Raw genomic sequence first — 14,181 nt, 5'->3', positions numbered from 1 at the left:
ATTGTCAAAGATGTTTGATCTGGGGCCGCATGGAGGAAAATCTAGTCGCCTGTAAAATCATGGCATAATAACTGAAAAATACAACGACGACAACTTTAGATTGCTTTCTTTGTTTTACCAAAATAAAAATCGAACAAGCACATTCTAAAAATGTACATATCACAAATAATCCTCTTGATCTGTGAGATCTGAGCTGAGGATGTCGTGGCTTGTGCAGCCCTTTGAGACACTCGTGATTTAGGGCTATATTAATAAACACTGATTGATTGATTGATTGATTGATTGACAAAACACTTCAAATTAGTTGAACATTAGGATCAAAATTGGTGCAGTTTCAAAAACGCCATTAAGGACAGAATTAATTTAGACTTAATCTCAGTGTAGCTACGAAGCAATTCAACTTTAAGCCATCTAGGGTTGAACAAAAAGCTAAATAAAGCATAAATAAAAGCTATTCTATGTTTCAACTACCTCATTTGTCATTTCCACATATTAATTATGCAACAAGCCACACATACTGAATGAAGTAGACTATTAAAGAGGGTTGAGTTACTCTCTGCCTTCTAGGCATCACTGGGCATTGACAGAAAAATAAAAAGCTGTGCAATGTGTGAACTATTTCAACAAACCAAAAATAGAAACTTAAAAGACTGACAGTATTGCAGTAAATCACACACTGTTCACTTTCTTTAATTTTGCACAGAAGACATATTTGCACAGAACTATATTAAGATGCGTACAGCATTTTAAGTCGGGTTACTAATTGTTTGTTTTACGTCGGTTCAATGGGGAGGAGTCACAGCCTGGCTTTACCGTGTACCTCTTGCTTGGTGTACTTGCTCGCCCCGATATAAACGATTTGCTTGCCTAACAGAATTGCTATGGCGACATCCAGTGGACACATTAAGAACAGAACTTTCTTTGATTTAAAAATGCAGCTCAATTTTTACACTTAAACTCATCTCGCAGGCCGGATTGAACCTATTTGCGGACCTGATCCGGCCCACGGGCCGCATTTTTGATGTCCCTGTGTTAACCATGAATTGATTTACGTGGACCCCGACTTAAACATTTAGTGGTCAATTGTACGGAATATGTACTGTACTGTGCAATCTGCTAATAAAAGTTTCAATCAATCAATCAATCAAATAATGTAGCACGTGATAGTTCTACCTCAATGAAAGCTCTTGTTATTCTGGAAATATTGTTTATACAGTGCTGGGATACCCATGATTTCAGCCTATCAAAGCTCCTCTTGGATCACCAATTTTTGACCTTGGTATTTGTCAAATCCTAATTACGGCCCTGTCCACACTTATCCATGTATAGAGTATTTTAGCTGCTGGAAGTTTCTGATTGATTACAAGACTTTAAGTAGGTCAGCACAGAAGTAAAAAAGGCAGGAATCTAACTTTCACAAACACTAAGTATTCAATCTTATTAATAATTAAAGGTGCTGTTTGCAACTTCCTCACAGTGACATTTTTCAAAGCAAAAAATATGACAGGAACACCACCTTATGGCTTATGTTGCCATTAGTGATTTAATAGAACACATTTGTTTTTGCATTTGCACAAAATGTACGCGATACATTTTTTTACCGGCCCTAATAAAATGATTGGTGTTTACGGCAGCCACTCATTTGTTCTCGTTAACTGGTCCCTGCACGTGCACGCATGCAAAAGAGAAGCAACCAACAATTTGTAGTTATGTTTTTGTTATGATAGAATATACAGACAATGACAGCTAACGCTAGCTATCCAAATTGCTATTATTAACCAACATATATATATATATATATATATATATATATATATATATATATATATATATATATATATATATATATATATATATATATACACTGTATATATATATATATAGACATATATATATATATATATATATATATATACATATATATGCATACATACATATATATATATATATATATATATATATATATATATAAACACATACATACAAATATACAAATATACATACATATATACAAATACACATATATATATATACAAATATACATCTGTATACAAATATGCATATATATACTGTACATATATATATACAAATATACATATATATATATATATATATATACACAAATATACATATATACAAATGTACATATATATATATATATATATATACATAAATATACATATATATATATACATATACACACAAATATACATATATATACAAATATACATATATATACACAAATATACATATATATACAAATATACATATGTATATACAAATATACATATATATACACAAATATACATATATATACAAATATACCTATGTATATACAAATATACATACATACACAAATATATATATATATATGTACACAAATATACATACATACACATATATACAAATATACATATATACATATATACACATATACAAATATACATATATATATATACACATATACAAATATACATATATATGTATATGTATATATATATATATATATATATATATATATATATATACACACACACACATATACATATATATATATATATATATATATATATATATATATATAAATATATATATATATATATGTATATGTATATATATATATATATATATACACACACACACATATACATATATATATACATATATATATGTATGTACATACAAATATACATATGTACACACTATACATATATATACATATATATATATATATATATATATATATATATATATATATATATATATATATATACATATATATATATATATATATATATATATATACATATATATATATATATATACATATACATATATATATATATATATACATATATATATATATATATATATATATATATATATATATATATATATATATATATATATATATATATATACTGTATGTATATATATATATATATATATATATATATATATATATATATATATACTGTATATATGTATGTGTGTATATATGTACCGGTTTGTATATATTTGCATATATATGTATATATATATATATATATATATATATATATATATATATATATATATATATATATATAATATATACACACATATACATACTGTACATACATACATACATACATATGTTTTAATTTTCCTGAGGGAATTCTCCAGAAGGAATTAATAAAGTACTATCTATCTATCTATATATATGTAAATATGAGTTGTCCCAATAGCAAAATTTTGGCACCGGTATTTCGATACTTTTCTATACTTTTCAAAATAAAGGGGATTATGAAAAGAAAACATATTTTGCGTCATTTTAAAACAAAATCTTATGATACATCAAACATATGGTTCTTTTTGCAATGACAGAACGATTTTAGATGATTAAAATACAAATTAAAAAGCATTAAACACATTGGGCTTTTCTTCTTGCATTTAAAGAACAATTCACAATGTTACATATTACATATAGCCTGCCATAATCTAAGATTAGGTTTGAATGGAATAAAAAACTTTACTGATTAAAAAGGAGAACACAATAGGAGAACGCTTTTGATCGAGTCATTCATGAAAAATGTATAGAAGTATTACAGACTACTACTATAGACAAATACATAATCAAACTCATCATTCATTTATACTGGACACAAAAAGTATATATTCGATCTGAACGTGGCTTTTCTGATGCAATACATATAAAGCGAGGTGTGCGACAAGGATGCAGTCTATTCCCATACCTGTTTAACATCTACACTGATCAAATATTTAAGAGCATTGAAAATCTGACAGGCGTTTCTATAGGCGGCCAAAACGCCAACAACCTGAGATACGCAGATGACACTGCACTATACTTGCTGAAAATGAAAACAATTTGCAAAAGCTATTGCATATCATCAACAATGCAGGAAAAATGTATGGAATGAAAATGAATGCAAAAGAAAAGACCAAGATCATGCATATTACACGGAAGAGCATCAACATGCTCTCAATGCGGGACGGAGTGGCGCAGTTGGGAGAGTGGCCGTGTCAGCAACCTGAGGGTTCCTGGTTCGATCCCCACCTTCTACCAACCACATCATGTCCGTTGTGTCCTTGAGCAAGACACTTCACCCTTGCTCCTGATGGGTCGTGGTTAGGGCCTTGCATGGCAGCTCTTGCCATCAGTGTGTGAATGTGTGTGTGAATGGGTGAATGTGGAAATAGTGTCAAAGCGCTTTGAGTACCTTGAAGGTAGAAAAGCGCTATACAAGTATAACCCATTTACCATTTAATTCATATTAAAAAACGATAGTGAAAACATTGAACACGCTGAAAAATTTAAGTGTCAATGGAGGGATCATGTGAGAAAGAAATTTAATGTACAAAACCCAAAACCGTAAATAAAAAGTGAAATATATAAACTGCAAAGACAATATATTTAATGTTCGAACTAAGAAATGCATTTTTTTTTTTTGCAAATAATCATTAACTTAGAATTTAATGGCAGTAACACATCGCAAAAAAGTTGGCACAGGGGCATTTTTACCACTGTATTACATGGCCTTTCCTTTTAACAACACTCAGTAAACGTTTGGCAACTCAGGAGACCAATTTCTGAAGCTTTTTAGGTAGTATTTTTCCCATTCTTGCTTGATGTACAGCTTAAAAGTTGTTCAACAGTCCGGGGTCTCTGTTGTGGTATTTTAGGCTTCATAATGCGCCACACATTTTCAATGGGAGACAGGTCTGGACTACAGGCAGGCCAGTCTAGTACCTGCACTTTTTTATTATGAAGCCACGCTGTTGTAACACGTGGCTTGGTATTGTCTTGCTGAAATAAGCAGGGGCGTCCGTGATAACATTGCTTGGATGGCAACATATGTTGCTCCAAAACCTGTATGTACCTTTCAGCATTAATGGTGCCTTCACAGATGTGTAAGTTACCCATGCCTTACACCCCCATACCATCACAGATGCTGGCTTTTGAACTTTGCGCCTATAACAATCCGGATGGTTCTTTTCCTCTTTGTTCCAAGGACATGACGTCCACAGTTTCCAAAAACAATTTGAAATGTGCACTCGTCAGACCACAAAATACTTTTCCACTTTGCATCAGTCCATCTTAGATGAGCTCGGCCCAGCAAAGCCGGTGGCGTTTCTGGGTGTTGTTGATAAATGGCTTTCGCTTTGCATAGTAGAGTTTTAACTTGCACTTACAGATGTAGCGAACAAACTGTAGTTACTGACAGTGGTTTTCTGAAGTGTTCCTGAGCCCATGTGGTGATATCCTTTACACACTGATGTCACTTTTTGATGCAGTACCGCCTGAGGGATCGAAGGTCCATAATGTAATCGCTTATGTGCAGTGATTTCTCCAGATTCTCTGAACCTTTTGATGATATTACGGACCTTAGATGGTGAAATCCTAAATTCCTTGCAATAAAATAAAAAATAAAATGTTCTTAAACATTTCGACAATTTGCTAACGCATTTGTTCACAAAGTGGTGACCCTCACCCCATCCTTGTTTGTGAATGACTGAGCATTTCATGGAAGCTGCTTTTATACCCAATCATGGCATCCACCTTTTCCCAATTAGCCTGTTCACCTGTGGGATGTTCCAAAGAAGTGTTTGATGAGCATTCCTCAACTTTCTCAGTCTTTTTTTGCCACTTCCCATCTCCCCATCTGTCCCGTGAAAAACCGTCCAACCGGAACTCTCTAATAACTAAACTTCCTTGGGTGAATAATGTAAACTCACTACACCGGCATGTTTTAGCGCTTTAATGGCGAGTTTACTGACAGATATAAGTAGGAACTTTACACTACTTAGTGTTTTTTTTTCAGGACTTATGCAGATCCCAAATACAGATCAGCTGGTACCAGAAGTTAAGAAAAGTTGCTTTTGCAAAATATTGTGAAACAAAACGCCAGATATGTCTTACCTTATACACCATAATAATACTCGTATGTTGAAGCACATCAAGCGGTGTAGCTTCATAGCTTACCAAAGTCGTACTAAAACATTTTGATAGATTTTTGAGCGACGTCTGTATTGTTCTATATTTTCAATGGAACATATACAATGTTGGTGTTGTTTACTTGAGTCATATTGCCATCATAGTACTCTTATGTTTGACTGCCATCTACTGTTCACATTTATCACTACACCATGTACTAAATAAAATTGCTTCCAAGTCGGTAAGCACAACCTGAATTATTCCGTACATTAGGTGCACCGGGTTATAAGGCACACTGTCGAGTATTGAGGGGAAAAAAATGATTTTAACCCTGTAACACCCCTTGTTGTAAAATGACAACGTTACCTTTAACCATCCTAAAACAAAATCTGTTATATACAGTATATTGTTGTTGTTTTTTACCACATTTACATAGTCATTGGGTCCTACTGTTCAGTCTCACAAGGTTATTGGATTGTACATTTGTTTATAAGTCACGCCTTCTGGCCATGAACTCACACAACCTCTCAAGGTTTCCTTCGAACAAAATCTATTTGTTTCATTGGACTGGATTAATCAGATTCAAGTAATTTAAATGCCATTTATATATTTTTTGGTTGTTATTACAATGTCTAGAGCATGTACATATGTAGTTATTGTGGAACAGTTGCATCAAATTTCATTTAGAGCTTGTTATATAATTGTTGCAATTATACAACACTGGGTGAATGTGGTATTCAAATAGCTGGCTTGTTGCAGTGGGCTCAAACAGGTTGCATTCCCTCCACTACATCACTGTCTGAAGTATTTTCTCTATACATGGATAGTATACATTCTACAGACGTTTTACAGACGACAGGGACTGTTTTTAGGACTTTCACCACCAATGAAAGTCTTCATGACCAATGTCGTGAAAGGAAAAAAAAGAGGGGGAAAAATAGTTTTTTAAGAGTTTTATCTTGTTTCATATTTTTATATTTGTAATAAATGACTTCATAAAAATATAACTAATGTGTGATTATTATTAATGGTATATACCGTTATGGGGCTAAGTAAGCAATCAACCCTGCGAATTAACCCTTAGTTGTTCAGACAACGTGAGTACAAATACAGAAATTCTGCTCCCATCAAAGCCCAATGTTGCAATATTACAACATTTCTCTAAAAACATACATAAACTTTTTTTTTTTTTTTTTAAACTCTTCAATTTCTGCATCAAATGCCTCTTACAACAACATCAGAAAGGTCAAATATATTTTTTTAGGTTTTTCTATATTTGGGTCTTACAGGGTTAAGTGCGCCTTATAGTCCGGAAAATACAGTAACAATATTTCTGCTTTTTTTAATGACTATGTGTCTGTTTTTTCATTTTTTTATCACATTTTACTGTTGATTGTTGTTTGATTTAATTTATTGAGCAGGTCTGAAAAGAGGTTTTCTTTATTTCTCTCAAACTGCTGCACCTCTCCTGAAGTCCTCCCAAAGGTAGACCTGCCTCAAACTTTGAAAACCAACTGCTCCAAACTGTCATTTTAGTACAGCTAAATTCTCTCAAATGGAACATAAACTGTGACCAAATCATTTTCTGCAATAAAAGCACTCAAGCGTGCTGCTTAATGAGTGCATGAAGTGACGGTTGAGCTGCAGAGACACGGCAAGATTCAGTTGGAAAGCACTTCCAAACACCCTTGGAAAAAATAAAGGTCATCGGAATGTGACACGGCTCTTATCTAATTACTTTTAACACAGTCAAAAAATGTTGCAAACGCTCTCACTACAGCAACTCCCCGGACAATTGAGCAATTTCAGGTTCACAATCAGATGATAAAAACTGCTGCAAACCTGCAAGACGGAGCAAAAGAAGATTAACGATAGACCGAATAGAAAAGTTTAGGTATTAAATAAAACCTTTTTTAAGTGTACAAGCAATGTTTTAAACAACTTTTCAACAGCCATTCAAGGGTAAGTTTACTGGTATTGTTGTTGTTGTTGACTTGTCCATATTATACTGAGCATCAGAGGCATGTAAACTACGTTCCCAGTTCAGGGTTAGTTAGTATTATGGTTTCTTAGACTTAGACTTCCTTTTATTGTCATTCAAATGTGAACTTTACAGTACAGATAAGAACGGAATTGTGTTGCATTAGCTCGTTGTACTGAAGGATAAAAGAGCAATAAGGTGTAGATATAAATAAATAAATTACTGTACAGATAAATATATTGCACTTTTGCATATGCATCCACGTTTACGGATGTATGTTATATTGTCTTTATATTCCAGCGAGTTAATCAATTTGGGGGGGGGGGGAATTGAGGGGATTTTTATGATGCGTTCAAGAGTCTTACGGCCTGAGGAAAGAAGCTGTTACAGAACCTGGAGGTTCTGCTACGGAGGCTGCGGAACCTCTGTCTAGAGTCCAGCAGTTAAAACAGTCCAACGTGGGGGTGGAAATCAGAATCAGAATCAGAAATACTTTATTAATCCCCGAGGAGGAGTCTACAGATTTTCTGAGCCCTGGTCAGGCAGCGGCTTTTCGTCATACATGTCAAGATTTGCATTTGAAAATATGGGAAATTTTTCAAGGAAATAAGAGAATAAAATATGGCAACAAGAGGACAAGACATGAAAAAAGAGCAAAATATGGACGTTTTCCCGTGGAAAACGGGAGGGTCAACAGGTGTGTTGACTGCCTTGTAGGTTAGTCTGGGAAGACAAAAGACTAGGGGAGCACACCCTGAGAGAAAAGCAATTGCTGGTAGGCGCACCATAGGCGGTCCTCCGACAGACCGGAGCTCCGGCAGCCTCCTGCAGCTGTGAGGAGGTGCCGGTCGTCCTGGGTTTCCCTTGCCACCGGATACAGCTCCCCACAGCGAAGAAGTGACGTTGGAGTCTGCGCGTCTACCTCGTCGAAAAAAAGACCTCAACGGCGGAGTGGGCCGTTGAGATGATGGTTGCATAGAAGCTCCACAACGGTCACAAAGGCGGAAGAAGGCTGCAGCAAAGATGGGCCCCCAATTGTCTTGGTCTCCATGCCATTGGACTCTGGCCTTCTCTTTGCCAAGGACAGTGTGGTGGCTATCTGTGCACCAGTCTCCCCACTTTAAAAGATTTCGCACACAGGCGTTTTCCTGAAGGCAATCCCACCAACAGGAGGACAATCTTACTCGTTTCGAGTGATCGCCGACGATGTTGGAAGTTCTATGGTCATCATCAAATGTTTTCGTCTTCGCATTGACTAGTGTATTTCTGGGGTGAAATTTGGAACTCATTCATCCAACCATCTATTTTCTACCACTTGTCCCTATCAGGGTTGCGGAAGGCGGGATACACCCTGGCAAGTCGCCACCTCATCGCAGGAAATTTGGAACCAACTACCCAAAAACAAACAATAATGCCAACAGTTTGCATGAGGTGTTATAAACCGGTATGGTTTTGGTTTACTTTAGATCAATCATAGAGCATTCACTGCAATTCAATTCCTCCAGTTGCAACTTTTTCAATCCAATTTTCACATTTGTTCATAAAGTCTATGGACATCATTTCTAGTCGCAGTAAAGGCGTTGAGGGGACCCGGTTTAATGGCTGCACGATTGGGTCTTTGCTTTTTGTAGATGATGGCTTCATCGGGCCGTGGTCTTAAGCTCTCACTGGGTCAGTTCACAGCTGAGTGTGAAGGGACTGATAAGAGAATGAGCCCCTCCATGTCCCAGTCCATGGTCCTCACCCGGAAAAGGGTGTAGTGCCAACTCAGAGGCAGGGACGAGATTCTGCCCCAAGTGGAGGAGTTGAAGTATTTTGGGATATCGTTAATGCGTTAGGGAACAATGGATTGTGAGAGCAATACCTTTGCGGACTCTGCATTGGTCCATGGTTGTGAAGAGAGAGTTGAACCGGAAGGCAAAGTTCTCAATTTACCGGGTCAATCTATTTTTCTACCATCACCTACGGTCATGAGCTTTGGATCGTGACCAAAAATACAAGATCTGTCTTGCTGATTGTATTGTACCATATGTCCCGGCAAGAAATCTGTGTTCTAAAAACTCCGGCTTATTAGTGATTCCCAGAGCCCAAAAAAAGTCTGCGGGCTATAGAGCGCTTTCTATTCGGGCTCCAGTACTCTGGAATGCCCTCCCGGTAACAGTTAGAGATGCTACCTCAGTAGAAGCATTTAAGCCCCATCTTAAAACTCATTTGTATACGCTAGCCTTTAAATAGACCTCCCTTTTAGACCAGTTGATCTGCTGTTTCTTTTCTGCTATGCCCCCTTCTCCTGCGTGGAGAGGTTATTAGATGACCACAGATGATGTGCTAGCTGTTCAAAGTCGGGACCCGGGGTGGATCACTCATCTGTGCATCAGTTGGTGACATCTCTGCGCTGCTGACTTGTCTCCACTCAAGATCCACTCGACATCCATTGCACCGGTCGCCCAAGGCGGGGGTCCCCACATCTGCGGTCCCCACCAAGGTTTCTCATTGTATCCCATTGGGTTGAGTTTTTTCTTGCCCTGATGTGGGATCTGAGCCGAGGATGTCGTTGAAGCTTGTGCAGCCCTTTAAGACACTTGTGATTAAGGGCTATATAAATGAACTTTGATTGATTGATTGATTGATTGAAGACTGGATTGTAATAGTGGCCAAAACAAGTTTCCTCCATAGGCTCTTCCTTAAAAATAGGGTGAGAAGCTCTATCATTTGGTAGGAACTCAGAGTCAAGCTGCTGCTCCTCCACATTGAAAGGAGCTTGATGCGGTGGCTTGGGCATCTGGTCAGGATGCTCTCTGGGAAACTTGGGAGGTGTTCAGGGCATGTCCAACCGGTAGCGGGCTTTGGGGAAGACCCAGGACACGTTGGGATCGGGATCTACAAGGACGAGTCGTACAAAGTCTGAGAGGAAAGTTTGGGCTTCTCTGCTTTAGGCTGCTGCCCCCTTGACCCGACCTTGGATAAGTCGAAGATGGATGGATGCTATTTTTTTTTGTTGCGTTTTCATCGTAATTATTTCAGATGTTAGTAACTTCTCTTTAACTGGAGAGACTGGAGGAGATGCAGATGAAGAGACAGGGCTTCAGAGCGCCGGGACGGACAAGCTTCACGGTGTCTTGGCTGAATGAGAGGATACGTCTCCTTGGACGTATCCTCGCTCATCCATGCGCACTGGACACTGGCCGAGAGTTGGTGGGCGGCCGAGGGTGGAGTCAGCTCTCTCGGTTGCTTTGTTGGGTCTGCTCCTGTCTCTGGCCATGCTCCCCCCTACCCCAACAGACGATGGCGTGGAACACCGCAGAGGCCACCACAGTGTTTTGTTTTTGTCGTCGTTTTACTTTTGTGGCTGTGTGTAGAAGTGACTGGTTGCATCAGCTCTGCTCTTTCAATGTCTTTAATGTCCTTTGCGTTCTTTTTGATGTTTCTTTCTTACACACATGATTATGTGTGCTATGGCTATGAGGTTTTTTTTCCATGGTGTCATGATGGGGATGGGGGGGTCGCAGCTTACTCCGGGGTTCGTTCCCCCGGGATGCAGACGGACAACTCCGGACAAGGCGTGCAGGTAGGAACATGATTTATTCCTCAAAAATCAAAGAAGTACAAAAACAGAAATAATAATAATGGACTAGATTTATATAGCGCTTTTCTAGACACTTAAAGCGCTTCACAGAGAAGTGAGAACCCATCATTCATTCACACCTGGTGGTGGTAAGCTACTTTCATAGCCACAGCTGCCCTGGGGTAGACTGACGGAAGCGTGGCTGCCAATTTGCGCCTATGGACCCTCCGACCACCACCCATCATTCATTCACCGGTGTGAACGACACCGGGCGAAAATGTGAAGTGTCCTGCCCAAGGACACAACGGCAGCGATTTTTGGATGGTAAGAGGCGGGGAGCAAACCTGCAACCCTCAGGTTTCTGGCACGGTTGCTCTACCCACTACGCCATGCCGCCCCTGAAAACAACAAGCCGAAGGGACAACGTGCCGATCACACTGGACGCTAAAGCTAACTCTTGGCATAGACTAGAGATATGGAATACTCACGTAACTGTGGCATGAAGCAAACAATGAAGCAAGGCCGACTGACCGTCAAAGGCAGGATTAAATAGTCCCTCTAATTAGGGCTCGGGAAACAGGTGAGCGTCTCGAGCAACAATCAGAGACAGGTGGAAACAATAATAATAATACTACATTTTATTTATAAGGCGCCTTTCTGGGCACTCAAGGACACCGTACAAAATCAAAACAATAAAATCAAATTGGATAAAAACAATAATAACAACAACAAAGATAGAGAAGAAAAGATGATTACAATGAATAAGCAGTCAGGAATAGGTGTGTTTTGAGTCTTGATTTGAAGAGGGATATTGTGTCTAAGTTACGAAGGTCTGGTGGCAAAGATAATATCAATAAGCACCCATGGTAACTAAAAACAAACAAGAGTGCACAAAAACAGGAACTAAGCGAGTCCAAAACTAACAGAATATAATAACACATGATCCAGGCCACGGATCATGACACTTGGCCTCAGTCTGGACCCCCTCTCCAGGGCCCCAGGATTAGACTGAATACTTTGTTTGTTTTTTTCATCCTGTTACCGGTTTCTCATCTTTTTTGTAAGGGGCGCCGGTAGTTGGCGGACCCTGTTCTGTCTCCCTGTAATGTTTGTCTGCTCTTGAATGGGATTGTTCTGAAAATCTTAAATTCCCCTCAGGGATTATTAAAATATGTCTGATTCTGATTTGTGATTTGCTACTTCCTTGTGCAGCTAAAACAATCTTTTTAAAGTCACAGCTCCTTATGTTTTAAACAAAATTCACACCTCCACCGCCTGCCATCTCGCCTCACCGCGAGCCTGAGAGCTGACCTGTTACCGGTCACGCACACTCCATTGCTGTGCCGGATCCTCGAAGAGCTGACAAGTGCAGGCTGCTGATGATAATGCGAGCGAGCGAGTGCTGTGGCAGCATGACTCTTGACACTCGCTGTGATTAGCTACGCTAGGTCACGGAACACCATTGCCTGTGTCAGCTCTATTATATCTCCATCCGACTGCCTCTCGTGCTTGTTAAAAAAAAAAAAAAAATCACAAATCCAAATGTTGGTGCCACCTCAAACCATCGCCATGGCTACGCTTTAAAGTGTCTTTGCACTAAGGTAGTTGCAAGTGGGTGGTTGCGGAGATCCTCGCGGTGGTTGCATGCAGAACTAAAATGAGATTAGGATCGATTATTAATCCCTGCTCTGTTTATGATGGCAACCTTTTGACGTTAGTTTGATGTAATCCTTAAAAGTGATTAACCTCAGTGGCACATTGAAGATAAAGTGACCCCAACATAAAGCTGGGCACTGTAACATTGGTTTAGTGCTTTGTTAGGATTTCATTGGACTGTGTAGAGTAATAGAAGTGGTTTATACCTTTATGCATTCGTTTGACATAAATCCGCGCTCCTGCTGGCCAATGCTGCTTCTGATGATAGACAAATTAAATTCAAAACTTGATGCCGATTGCTAAAATCAGCTAAAAAAACTTGGCTCTCCAAGTACCACCATAATGACCAACATTAGAATACATTTGCATCCTAAGTATTTATTAAAAACAAAGTACCGTATTTTTCGGACTATAAGTCGCAGTTTTTTTCATAGTTTGGCCGGGGGTGCGACTTATACTCAGGAGCGACTTATGTGTGAAATTATTAACACATTACCATAAAATATCAAATAATATTATTTAGCTCATTCACGTAAGAGACTAGACGTATAAGATTTCATGGGATTTAGCGATTAGGAGTGACAGATTGTTTGGTAAACGTATAGCATGTTCTATATGTTATAGGGCTGCAGCTAACGATTATTTTTCTATCGATTAATCTATAGATTATTTTTTTCGATTAATCTATAGATTATTTTTCCTTTTACCGATTATTTTTTTTATTTAAAATGAAGATGAAAAAGATAAATGTAGGCCAGTTTTTTCAAAAAGCATGGCTTTTATTTACAAAAAAAAAAAGTATGGCCACTCAGTCAACATTGACAACAACATGACAAAATATTCTGTAACAATGTAAACATTTAAAACTTTTAACATTTAACTAAATTAAAAGTAGCTTGTTTGCTTTTTAATGTGCAAATATAAAAGTAAACATCCAGTGCAAATCTTAATATTCTGCAATAGTATAAGCATTTCAAAAGTAAAAGTATTGCTTATTTCGCTTTAAAATGTGCAAAAATAAAGATAAACATCCAATACAAAAAA

Source organism: Nerophis lumbriciformis, linkage group LG22, assembly GCF_033978685.3.
Source record: "Nerophis lumbriciformis linkage group LG22, RoL_Nlum_v2.1, whole genome shotgun sequence".
Classification (NCBI taxonomy): domain Eukaryota; kingdom Metazoa; phylum Chordata; class Actinopteri; order Syngnathiformes; family Syngnathidae; genus Nerophis; species Nerophis lumbriciformis.
This window is presented reverse-complemented; position numbering follows the sequence as displayed.